The 13,311-nt window shown below is 39.4% G+C and overlaps 1 protein-coding gene across 5 annotated transcripts in view; it reads right to left on the reverse strand.

Annotated features, from left to right (window-relative positions):
- Positions 1-13,311, reverse strand: part of AGPAT4 (1-acylglycerol-3-phosphate O-acyltransferase 4) — a 76,169-nt gene that overhangs the window by 43,540 nt on the left and 19,318 nt on the right. Inside the window, exon 1 of one of the 5 annotated variants that reach the window (XM_082277221.1) lies at positions 11,651-11,661. The exons of the other annotated variants lie outside the window; for them this stretch is intronic. The gene's annotated coding sequence lies outside the window, so the exon portion shown is untranslated. Of the gene's footprint in view, positions 1-11,650; positions 11,662-13,311 lie in introns of those variants that run through there. 5 annotated transcript variants of the gene reach the window in all.

Raw genomic sequence — 13,311 nt, forward strand, 5'->3', positions numbered from 1 at the left:
GCACCTGGACAGTGTTACCCCATGACACATGCACATCAACAATATGTTCTGCTGCGGGGGCTTGTTAGGATGCAGAAGGAACTCTGGAGAGTTCCTTCTGAGTTATACTCTGGAGAGTTATACTTCAAGTGGTTATGTCACAACTGCTGTGTGGGGTCTGCACTATGAAGCGGATTTTCTGAATAAGAAATGTACGTAAGTCATATAACGAAGATTTTTGCTCTGTCCTTAGTAGAAGGAAACATCTTATCTCAGTGAGCAGTAGCTGGTGTCAGATTTCCATGAATATTAGATTATATTTTTTATTAAATTATTCAGTATTTGAGGTACAAATGATGAAGCCTAGTACATTCATCTGTACAAGCACAGACAGGCAGAAGAGATGAGTGCTGAGAGAAGAAACTTGGAAAGAGTAGGTGAGAAAACTAAGAAAAATAAGGTGTTAAGTGCTCTGCAGTGACCAGTAATGCAGCATTTGATAGCCCTTATCTGCTTATTTTGGGCTTGCACAGCAACCACTTTCTAAAGAGAGAATCAAACAACTTTCATATTCTGGCACACAGACTCACCTTGGACAAAGCAAAACACCACCATCACACATCCCTCTCCTGTCATGACTTCAAGTATGGCCTCACATCATGCCTTACCCCCAGGGTAACTTCTGTGTCCCACTGATGAAGCTGTTGAAGCAATGAAGCTTAAATGAACAGTACATATGATGTACTCCAGTTCTCATTTGTATGGTTAGGGTGGAATATTGCTGCCTAAATCCCAAAACAGAAGCTTAAATGAAGGCTGGGTGACCTACATTAAGCTTAAGTAAGTGCCATCTTAAAATAATAGAATCAAAAAATCAAATCTAGTAATTACAGAGTGGTTATAAATCTGGTCTCATAAAACACCAAATAAATGAACAAGTACTTGCCATCAGGGTATTCAAATTTCTACAGTTTCTTTTCAAATATTTTGCTGATATCAGAAAGGCCAGGAAAAAAAAAAGGGACTTCAAATCTAATACTTCCAGGCAATGTTCACGTAGTACAATAAAAGAAATTCCTATTAATAAACTTTGTGGATGATATAAAGTCAGAACAGAGCTTAAGAATTAGATGACCTTGAAAAGTAAGGTAACATAAATGGAATTAATTTTGACGGGACACATCATTGCATCATATCTTGCAGAACTAATAAAAACAGAGCCTCATAATTTGGAAATGACAGAGAAGAGAATTATCTGGGAACATTATTTTGCCACGGAACATTGCTGCTCCATTCATATTATAAAGTCCTAAGAAGGAAAAAGATGGCATTAGGATGTTTGTTCCTGGAGAGAAGGAATCACGCATTGCACTGAGAGAATCTCTGGGGCAGCACACCAGTACCAGACATCCATGCTCAGGAAGGAAACACTGAAACAAAGCAGATGCAGACCAGGGCTATCAGGACAACCCAAAAGGAGAAAAGTTTGGCTCACTGGAGCTTTCAAACAAATGCTAGAAGAGGACTGGGTGGGCTCCCCACAAATATGGCTTATGGATGAGGAAAGTTAACAGTACGGAAGAAGAACAATTTAAGCTAAATACCACTAGCACAAGAACATCCATGTCTAAAATGACTGAAAATACAGGCATCCAATATTCTGAAGATTCTTCTGATTACTTTGTCAGACAAAAATGCTTAGCAGCTCTGTAAATTGAGTAAGAATCATCTTAAGAAGACTGCATTATATCACTGCTAGAAAGTCAATGATTCAGGAACTCCATTCTAGTCCTATTTTCTGTAATTAGGAAAAAAAGTGAGATTTTCCAAACAGACTGCCTTACAGACCTCTCTCCTCTCTTCCATCACTGCTTGAGATACACACTGCAGCCTGAGAAACACTTTGCTACCACAGGCTGCAATGACTATTCACTGGACCGGGGGAAGGCAGTATCTTGCAGCAATGAGCAAAGGCTTCTGTTTAAGGAGGGTAGCACCAGACAGAAACCTTTCCCAAAGGAGTTCTCTGTTGAAAATCACCTTCCAGGAGGCCAGGACCTCAAAATTCAAGTATCCAAATAAGTAAACATGAACCAGTTAATAGATGTCAGTCTTGTATTTATTCAATCACAGTTGACTTCTCTGACATGAGTCATTAGCATGTCCTTAATTATAGGGCAACCAGCATTGTCCATACTCAAGTCTCATGCTTTCATGCACAATGAAAGTACACACACTCATGAGACTGGCTTTATTTTGCCATATGCATTAGGGAAGTTATTTGACTCAAGTGAATCATGTTTAATCCACATATTTAGTAAGAAGACCCGGTCTCACATAATTTTTCTCCTTGCATGTGATCTTGCAATAGCCTTAATTTCTATATACAGCAAGTTTATCCTCCATAGTTTCAAATCAAAAATCAAAAATTTGGGCTTTAGAAAGAAAGCATTTCAGAACAAGAGAGAAAATCCCATTATTCTTGCTGCTCTAAATCCATGCCATCAACATGTTTAACCTGCATTTTCAGCTACTGACAAGAAGAGACACTATTTTATCTCTGAGAAAACTGACTGATGATACAAAAAACTATGAGTTGCCAAAGAAAGCAATCTCCAGCATGAATTGGAAGAAAGTGAATCAGGAAACTGAACAAAATGTAAATTACATCCTAAAATAATCTACAAGGTTTTTAAATAAAGCCTCTAGTTATCAAGAATTACATTTCATAGAGGTGCAAATACATAAAAAGAAGGAACTATGGTGTCTGCAGAATGGCAGAACAAGAAAACCAGGGCTAATGGCTTCTAAGGTTTCTGTACTTTTCCAGTAATATTTAAATTTGGCTTTTGATTTCAGGTAACTGGTAAGCTCAGGAGAAATATCTACATATTTCTGGTTATAATATGCTACAAACGATTCATTTTTAGACTCAAGTCAAGATCTAACTTCTACTCAGTCTTCTTATGCACAAGATATTCTATCTGAATTTCAGTAATGGAAGAAAAAACAGACCAAGTACCTGTATCGTATCATCAGAGTTAATGGTGAATAACCACAGAACCTCTATCACTGAGAACACTGTTCAGAACAAAACCATTACTCATTTTTCACTTGCATTCTATGAATTCCCTCTCTCTGCCTGTAATCTTACAGCATCTCATCATGTGAGGTCTTGAGAGACAAGAGCTATGTCCCAGTGCTTATTTTAGCTTCTTAATCCCTATCAGTGACTTTCACAAAATGTTCTTTAGAGGGACAATAAGGTCAGAAACTACAAGTCAAACAAATGGCTTTCATGAATTAAAAATAAACTACTACAGATCAGATATACCTATCAAGTATTAAGCTGTGATTTTTGTCCTGGGTGCAGTCTGTAACCCTTCAAGATGATGTTATCCAAATACATAAATATACAAAAAATACCCCCTTTTTCTCACTGAAGAATGTAATACGCATCAGAAAGTGCACATTCTATTAAGACAGACATACACCCAAAGTATACAACAATATTACACCACACATAAGGACACTAGTGCCTCTCAATTCACATTTAGTTTGATTGTGCTTGCATTTCTCTTTCCTCAAAGCTTTTAGAAAACTAATCCACTGCTGGAACACTGCAACCTGCTCAGACAGCCTGCAGATCATGTGCTCCAGCAGGTGAGGATGCAAATGGACCGTTTGCTTGTCTAACCTCTCACTGCTCAAACTGAAAGGGTATCCACAAAAATAGCATTACTGTCTTCCTGGTATGTAGTCCCAGTGGCTCAGTCCAACACGGCAAAAATTCTGCACAAAGAGGTAATAAGCTTTTTATTTTTTCCTATCTGTTGCAAGCAACAATGTTGTACTCTTAGAACTATTTGTGTTGAATGATCTTCCTAGAAAACAGAGGTTTAGCTTACACGGTACATGGAAACCTTGCGTCATCAACAGGCTCCAAGTTTACCCTCGTCTATTCATTTTCCAGAAAGACAACTTCTGGAAGTTACAAAATGCAGGCTGTGCTTCTCTGGTAACCCAAGACATTTTCCTATTCAGTGCTTTGCAAATTATGAAGAGTAGCAGCCAAACACACCATTTCAAGTCGGTACAGGAGAAACAGTTATTGCTTCTTTTAAAAGGCACAATCTGACTTGTCACAGCAGTAGTAGAATAAAGGCCTGTCATACAAACAAGTCACGCACGTGTCAGGAGTAGAGAAGTATCACAAAAACATATGCATATGCACTACTGGTATTTCTGTCAACTTTATCACAAGTATTTCTGGCACCACAGAAAACAAAAAAGGAAACTTTTCAAGATTTAACAAGGGCATACAATATTACATAAAGTATACCAGGTACCAAAATATATATCCCATGATAAAACTGATCAAAACTGTAGAGAAATCCCAGAAAAAAAAGGCAGCCTATTGCAAGTCATTTCCTTGAATTTAGCTTTATTCCTTTCTGAATTACCTTTACCACCTTTGTTGCCTCAACTTTCTCAGAATGAAAGACACACAGGATCCATGTGACTCACCAATTTGGATGCAGCATTTATCAGCTTGCAAAACAATGGAGGCTTCCCACCTTCCAGGCCATAGATACTACTGATTTACTATGGATCAAAATACTCTGCTTTAACTCATGCAGGCTGACACTTCCTCTTTGCTAAGGAAGACCTACAGCTTTTTAGAAACAACTCTTCTTGATGGCCATCCAGACTTCTCACAGGATTTCACACATGCAAAATTAAGAGAAGCACAGTAACAGCATCAGTTCTGGTTGCTCTATCAGACCTATCAAGGGCAGACTGCACGTGTTAAGCTGCCAGCTAGCACTGTGCCAGAGGTCTTTGTGGTTCTGTGCAGGCCGTTTGGATCTCCTCTAAAGTCTTGCCTAAAAAGCTGGAAAGCAGAAAGTCAGTGCAAATAAACACTATTTAGCGTTTGAGTTTACTGAACTGTATTTGAAAGGCTTAGACAATAACCTCCTCTGGTATTAATACTGCTGATTCAGTGTCTTTGCAACATCTTGCATCACAGTTGAACTAAGAAAAAGGGACAAGAAGAGCCTCGATGTCCTGTCTAATTAGGGGCTTGTTATTTGAAAATGGTGTAATTTTTACCAGTTCAAATCTTTCTCCAAGTGGAATTGCCATGCAACCCAATAGCAGTGGAAGAAACATCAGCTTGTTCAGCTGAAGGACAGAAATCACTCATGTTCTAGGTTGCTGTGAGCATCATTCCTTCCAACTTTTTTCTGACTGCTAAAGGTGTGACTGAGAAGCTTGTGAGACAAGCTTCTAGCTTCAGCTAGGTGTCACGCAAAGGTTTTTCCAACAGCCTGCCTCTGTAGGAAAAAGCTTGCATGGAGGCTTCCACAAGGAGAAACTCAACTCACAGTCTTCCAAATCTAGATGTTGCAGCATATCAGATCATTCCTTGACATAGTAAAGCAGTGGGCAAGCAAGTAGGTCTCAAGGTTCAACACGGAAGACTTTGATTTATGAACTTTATGCAAGAGGTACATATACTCCTGAAGAGCAGAGCTTCTACTGAGGGTGCAGCCCCAGTTCTGAAGAGCAAATTTCTCTCTGCTCTTAGCTAAGAAAAAATAGCTGAACAGTAAAGAAAAAATAAATCTAAAACAAGATTCAAAATGCTGTTCTAAAATACACTTCATTTTTGCAAATCAGAGCTGGCAATTTATCAAAAAACTCACACAACAAGGAATGTGGACAGGAAGGAAGGTTTCACCGGCCATCTACCATCCCTGGGAGGAGGGGACAGAGGGAGCCCTAGGCTGGCCAGAGCCCACTGCTCCCCTGCTAGATGTAGAGAGCTAAGGCAGGGTATGAAGTGTACAGAATCAGTCTTCAGGCAAGCATGCAAGGCAGTGCTCTTTTACAGAGCACAGGGCACACACACAGGCTGCTGAAAAAGGAGCTCACTGGTAATTGCTCAAAGGCATGCACTGCACAGAGGCAGCCTGTGACTAGAATGATATGCTAAAAGGAACACTTCATAAGTGTGTCATTTTGAAAACTGAAGTACAAACAAAGCTTTCACTTTGAAGTGGTAACAAATCACCTCCTCCCAACACTTACTAATTTGTCAGCATAACTTCAAGATAAAAATTACAGATTAGGAAAGAGGCCAATATGTTACGCTTTTAAAAACCAAACCAAAGACTGATGGTGCACAGATTTTTTTCCCTTCACTTTTCTTATTTCCCTCAAACATACACTGACATTTACTTAAGTTGGCCAGATCGTCAACTGGCATAAAAATAATCTTTTTCTCCTGTCTAATTACTGTTAACACCATGCTGAGTTACACAAAAGAAGGATTAGACTCATCACACCTACTACAAAGCTAAAAGCTTTATCTGTGCTTTGATCTTCTTGGCAATTTCACCTCAATAGCTGCTTAGTAACATAAAATTAAAACCTGCATTTACATGTGCATAAAGTGACTAATGTACTAAGTGAAAATATGTTGCTTTATCAAAACATCATGGCTGTGATTTTGAAGGCTGACATCACACAACGATAGTTCTGGTGCTTGCTGTGTCTCGGCTCCTTGACCAAGATCCATTTGATTTTTTTACAAGATTAAGACAACAAAACACTATTGATGAAAAGGGGATTCACCCTTTTTGATGCACTGTCATCAGTGGTTTCTCAGATGAAACGTACAAAACAAAATAAACTACAAATAGTTTAATACGGCCAAGCCAGCATTCCTGTAACACAGCCACGCTGAAATTGCTTTGGGAACCAAGATCAGAACCAGATCTAATGCAATGGCATACTGAAAGCCAGAGTGGGCTTTCCTCATAGGGGCTATGATAGGAACCGAAAATTAGTGGGTAAGACCAGTAAATGAAGGCATGTCTCTAGTATTTGAACCAGCATTCGGTCTGGGCACAAGCTTTGCACAGGAGCCTTCCAGTTACTGCATGCGTTGTGGCACACCACCTCAGTTCCTAGCTTCACTCCAGTTCCCATTCCCATAGTGCCTTCCCTCTCAAAACACATGCATATAACTCAAGTTTAATCAAATAGATTCTCTCCTTCTAACATAACATTCACAAAATGTAAAATCCATTATTTCTTAAGGTGAAGAACAAATTTTAAGTCAGCATATGTAATCTTGAAAAAAGTTTCAAGTGATCCTTCCTTCTCTAGTGCAATTCTGAGCTAGAGGAGTGGAAGAACATGGAAACAAGTTTTGTCCATTTCTTTAGCCACTGTTTCTTTTAAACTATCTCCATGCTCTAAGTTAGAAGCAACCCTCCCTTCAGAAAAAACCAAAGAACAGCTGCACACTTCAAACATTTAATTTCACAGCTTTTTTCTGTCTGTTATCCTGACACAATCTGCCTACAAAACAGCTTCTTCTCTCCAAGTCACACAGCGTATGGAACAAAGCCAGCCTCACAAGTACAATGGATTTAACACACATACAGATCTGAAGTAGTCAGTGTTTTGAAATGCTCTCTTCAAATCCTTTGGGAAAATTAATTATTTAACAGCCACGTGTCAGAGATATTTGTCTCACATCTGAAGGCTCCTCTTATCCTTCTTCCCCAAGGAATTTAGCAGTACTCCCACGTTTCAACAAACCAGCAGTTCCTCGCTTGGTAGCAGGACCAGTCAGCACGGATAACAATCAACCAGGCACCTCCTGCTCCTTTGTCCACCTGGACAGCCCCCAAAGGTCAGCACAAAGCTCCTTGTTGAAGGCCTAATGAAGCAGTGAAAGGAGCAGCAGGAATGACCTTCCAAACATAATACCCCAAATCAGTAAAGGTGCCCTTCCAGACAGACAAGTTGGTCTTACAGGTTTCTTCTACTAGCATTTATTTTTCGTATCTCAAGAAAAAACATCCTACAGAAGTACCCACCTGCAATAGGAACTGCTCATATATGAAAGCAGACAACCTTCCTATTCCTTTTTTTTAGTCTTCCTTGCTTAATAATACAATCATGATTTCAGGACTTTTTTACAGCAAGAAATCAATGACACGAGTTGGAAATAAAGAAGAGACTCCAGCATCCTGACTCGATATGAAGGTCAAAGACAGTATTATCATTCCCACACTATTTGAGATAAAGTACTCAACAGTATTTTCCACTTTCTAACATTGTTCACAGGAACCACCATTGAAAAACAGTCCTGAATATTCCTACAGCACTCCAATATCCTGCACAACACAGGAAGAGCCCAGCAAACCACTGCTCTTAAAAGAGGTCCATTTCCCATCCCCATCTTTCCAACACAGAAAAGGAACTTTTCAAGGACTTATTTAATTTACGTGGCGCATACACTGAGCAACAGCATAGGACAGGTCTTTCCCAATAATTTTAATTCAGTAAATCCAGTGTAACACACAACTTGGGCTGCTTCATGCTGCAAACACTGTTTGCCATTCTGCTCACCTGCACTTGCCTAATTATTGGTTTATCAACCATCACTTGATTTCCACATGAAGAAATCTATCACATCTCAAAGATTCATGGATCTGCCATTCCAGCTTTTCTAATTCTCACCTGACAACGGCATGTACCAAAAGGAAGCTACAAGCTATCGCTGTACAACCAGAGAAATTTAAAACACCTTTCAAGAAACCCTGAATTTTAAGCATGAATTAAGAGCCTGTGAAGACATAAGAGAGACAAGTTTCATGGTAAGCTTTAATCCAAGCAGAAATTTTCTGAACTCTTAGCATTAAAAAAACCCCACTGAAAATACGGTGTTATACTGAAAGGAAAATGCACTATGGTCTCAATTTTAAACTAGATAAATTAAGTACATAAAGAGGTATGTCAGTTATTTTGCCTGTATCCTGTATCTCTTTTACGAACACAGAAGGCAACACATGCTCAAATAATAAAGTTTTAATTTATATATTTTCGTGGGTAAAAATATAACCAAATCCATACAATACAAGCACTTTTCTGAATACTTCAAGCTTAACATCTCCCTTGCTATCTTTTGTCTTTGTACATAGAATAGCATTACAAAAGTCTGTCATATAGACCCTACAGATAAATGGTGTAAGTTTGAAGGAAGTAACAGATTCTTTAGCTCTCTATAGTTAGATTGCCAGCATAGAGTCCTCAGCAAACTGCAAAGGATTAGCACACTACACATCTTTGGATGAGATACGATATGAGCAAAGGGAAATACCTGGAAAATGTCAGAGAACGGTATGAGATTCTTAGGGAAAAAAAAATCCAGTAGAATAGGAGAGTAGCTCCTTTACAGCAGCAAAGCAGTATTAATGAGAGCCCTGACAAAAGCCTCCCAGCTGCAGGCTTCCAAAAAACAAGGGTAAGCTTCTTTAGAAGTGCCATCAAGAAACTGAGTAGGTACAATCACTATTTATATTTCCTTACCTAACACAGGCTGATACATTCATTCATCAAAATCTTTCATTAGCAGTACATATTGAGTTCGGGATTTTTTAAACAGGGTCATATAAGTGCAGCATAAAAACGTTTATGTACAATGAAAAATCTCTCATGTATTAAGAAGCCCACTTGTTTTTAACTCTCAAAGAAAACCCACACTTGGAGATGCAATATACTGGAGATTCAATTTAGAAACACAGCTAAGTGAACTTAGAACCTTGAGAGAAAAGAAATGTTAGTTATTGACACTCCAGTGCAATTTGCTTGAGTACAGAAAAAGCACACAGATATAACATACTAATAAAAGTGTGCTAACTGAAGAGAAAAACAATCTGTACACAAACAATTGCACTGTAATTTCTTTTATGGTTCCTTATTTTGTTTCAAATGTTGTTTTGGCAAAGACCAAAGTGGGTCTGGAAAACAGGTAACTGCCTTTCTGAAACCAATCAGATGAAAAAATTGTTTTGCACACATTTTTATTTGGCTTTTTATTCACAGTTGAAGGATTCCTACTTCTGAACACGGTGTTGGAAGAAACATGTTTAAGCATATACTGCTCCAAGATGGATGTAAAGGAAATTCAGCAACAGTCTTCAGAAGTGGGAAAACTGTATCCTTAAGTAAGAAGCCATAACCTGAAGGTTGCAAACAGGTCACAGGAAAGAACCATCCAGCCACAGAACAGTATCAAGCATGTGCACTCAGAAGCTCTTTCATCTCAAGTGTCACACTGAAAAACCTCAAGTATCTGCTGAAAGGACATACTGGTTCCTACAGGCTTGGAAATCCTCCTGCAAAAAATTAGTCAGACACCAGATACTTTCACTGGACCAGCTGCTAAAATTCTTGTTACAGGATGAGCCTAAAAACCTACTCCATAAAAACCTGCTGCTATGTGACCATGATTTTGGATGAGCAAGTATCACATAGATGTAGACTTTCAGGGGTGCACATTGCTCAAAAGGGAGCAGCAGGGGGCAGAAGATGTAGCAAATCAATAGTAAATGAGACAAGACACAATGCACCTCACTTGGAACTTACACCAGTAGATCTATTCCCTGACACAGGAGAATTCAGAGTTCCCACAGTAGTCCTACCTGTGGAGGTACTGTGCTCCCCTGGAGAGTGATGGATTACTGCTAGTATGTATCTGCTTGTAACTGGTGATCAGTGAGCTACTCTCTGCATCTTTGCATGAAGTTCTCACTGCATCAAGGGACTATCCTTCAGATTCAGTACCGCTTTAGCAATAAAATCAGGCCTATAGCTAAAATGGGGTTTCTACAAATATGAAATTATCTTTTGATTGTGATATTCCCCCTTAATGAATAAACAACTGTAGAACCAAAATGTCTTCATATTCTGTGCTATGACATTAATCATTAGATATCATACTTCTGAGTTATGCTGTGTCAGATAGAAGTACTTTTGTACAAACACTCCAAAATTTACCCTAGTTCAGGAATCTAGGAAGCTTGCTGGCCAGATCTAATGATTAGTAAAAGTTGCTGGAATCTTTGTGACATGTGATGCCAGACACCAAACAGAATGCAGTTCACCTATTGCTTCCCTGCCATCCCTCTATCCAGTCTGCAAGCTATCAACATCAGACTTCAGATCAGGAATCTGATGCATAAAAAAAAAAAAGAAAATGAAGACAAGTGACCTCTACAAAGGCTCCAGCAATAACAAAGTAGTATCAGTGACAGTGAAGATACCCTTTTCATTAAAGATCAGACTAAGTGCCTCTCTAGCTCTTTGCTAGTCTTGTAAAGAAAGCGTCAGTATCAGAAGTATTTTCACATCCATTTTCATGGAAAAGCATCCCTTTCTCCTGAACTGAGAGCTGAGCATAACAGATCATATCCCTACAAGTTCCAGTAGGAACTCTGGTAAAGGTCATGCACAGATGTCATTCAAACACACCTTCACCATGCTCACACAGCATGCCTGCAATCAGCATACAGTCTTGTGTGATCCATTCAAGCTCAGTGTCAATACCTGAACACCTACGAAGACTGAGTAACAACTACAAGTAGCATAAAATAAGGACTGAGATGTTATTAGTTGATACAGCAAGTTAATGATAGTAGGGAAAATATGGAGACATATGCTAGGCACTGCAGAGGACTTATTCATAGCAATTAATGCAATTCCACAAACACCTGGAAAAAAGTTCCAAGCTGTGATGGATGCAGCAAACACACACACACACACACACACACACACACACACACACACACACTTTATCTTACTCTACCAGTAAAATAATGGAGAATCTGGTGCAGTAATTGCTCCTTCTGTCTTTCCAAATTAAAGTAGAGAAAGTCAAGGTTTGGCCTCCGTGGAGAATTGTTCAGATAACCAGCAGCACTATTCATAAGTACATAACAGGTATAAAAGGGTATTAGAAAATAGGCTGAAGGAACACATGAATGAATTAGAGTAGATGACCCTTTAGGGTAGATGGATTCTACTGGAGTTTATTTTTTTTTTTTAGAGTTTATCTACATTAAAACTAACATAGGCATTTTCTTAGTACACTCTATTTCCACAGTTACTGCCATGGCTTGGCCTGAGAGAAAAAGAGAAGGCTAAGGTGATGGTCTAGTTTTCTACAGGTTCAAATCAACATCTTCCCTTTGCAAGACTATCAAATCTGGCCTCCAATTTTGCCCCAGCAGTTATTGTAAACTTTCCATAATCTTTACCAGTGGCTTTGTATGGACGTAGTGTGTGGAACTAAGATAACAAAGGCTTATGTGGACAAGTAGCTCTTGAGGAAAATATATTTTACACAGATTACTCAACACAACATTTCAGAGAGGCGAAGAAAGCAGTCCTAAGTGTCCTACGAAAACTCTTTGCTACATCAACACTGACAAGCATAACTCAGGTTGCTTTATAAATAAAATACTGTAAGACTGTATTAAGGACACTGTACCACACTTTGACAACACCAGGCTGCTTCCTCTGCAGCATAAGATGGTGGTAAAGAGAAGTGGAGGAAGAAGAAAGTCCTACCTCTCTGGGTCCCTCTTGCTTCCCAGCTCTTCCCAACTACTTAACTGCACCAGAGATGAAAATTCTCCTCTCTGCCTCAGCACCACCTTCATACAAACAAGTAACATGGCTGACGGCTCCTCTAAATGCCAAGAAACAAAGGACTGAAGATTAGCATGGCCCTGATACTACCACAAAGCCTTGTTCAGATATTCAGTCGTCACATCGCAAAACCTATAGCTGTACATGGAAAGAATTAGCTTTACCGTGTTATAACAGTCAGTCAAGATGATGGAACTTGAAGTAGTTCTCAATTTCCTCTGGCTTTGTTTCTAGGAAGCTCAGTCATAAGAAGAATCAGTTTCCATCTTGTTTTTGCTGCAGTCAATGGACAGGCATCAGGGTGCCTCTTTCTATGCAAACAAGGGCCTTCCCCTCAGCAGGATCTACAAATTGCACCCTACACAGTGTAACTTTACCCAGAGGTGTAATAACACCCCTTTCACAGCATGAGAATAGGTATTAGTACTACTATAATTTATTTATGAAGGCAGATTAGAAGCTAAGTCAATTGCTTTTAAGGCCCTTGTGCACCTGTCCACATGACCGTGTCATTACTGGCAGGTCTTTTGTTTATGCAAAGTTCACCTGGTGCAGAGTCAGCAGGAGGCCAGTTTGCCACTCACCCTGAGAACGAGAAGCTCATTTCCCCCCAGTACAGTGGCAGTGAGAGGACAAGATAACAGCGACTGCTCTACTCAGAGGCAAATACCTCCCACCCAGCACCTCTAAAGAAGCCATGTATCCTGTATGTGTATGTCCCATCATCATAGTCCAGGCACGTGTCCTGACCAGTCCATAGGAGCACAGCACACTCTGCTTGACCTGGGGTTGCAGTTCAACAGCCAAGCAAGCACA

This window comes from Coloeus monedula, assembly GCF_965178545.1.
Source record: "Coloeus monedula genome assembly, chromosome: 2".
Classification (NCBI taxonomy): Eukaryota; Metazoa; Chordata; class Aves; order Passeriformes; family Corvidae; genus Coloeus; species Coloeus monedula.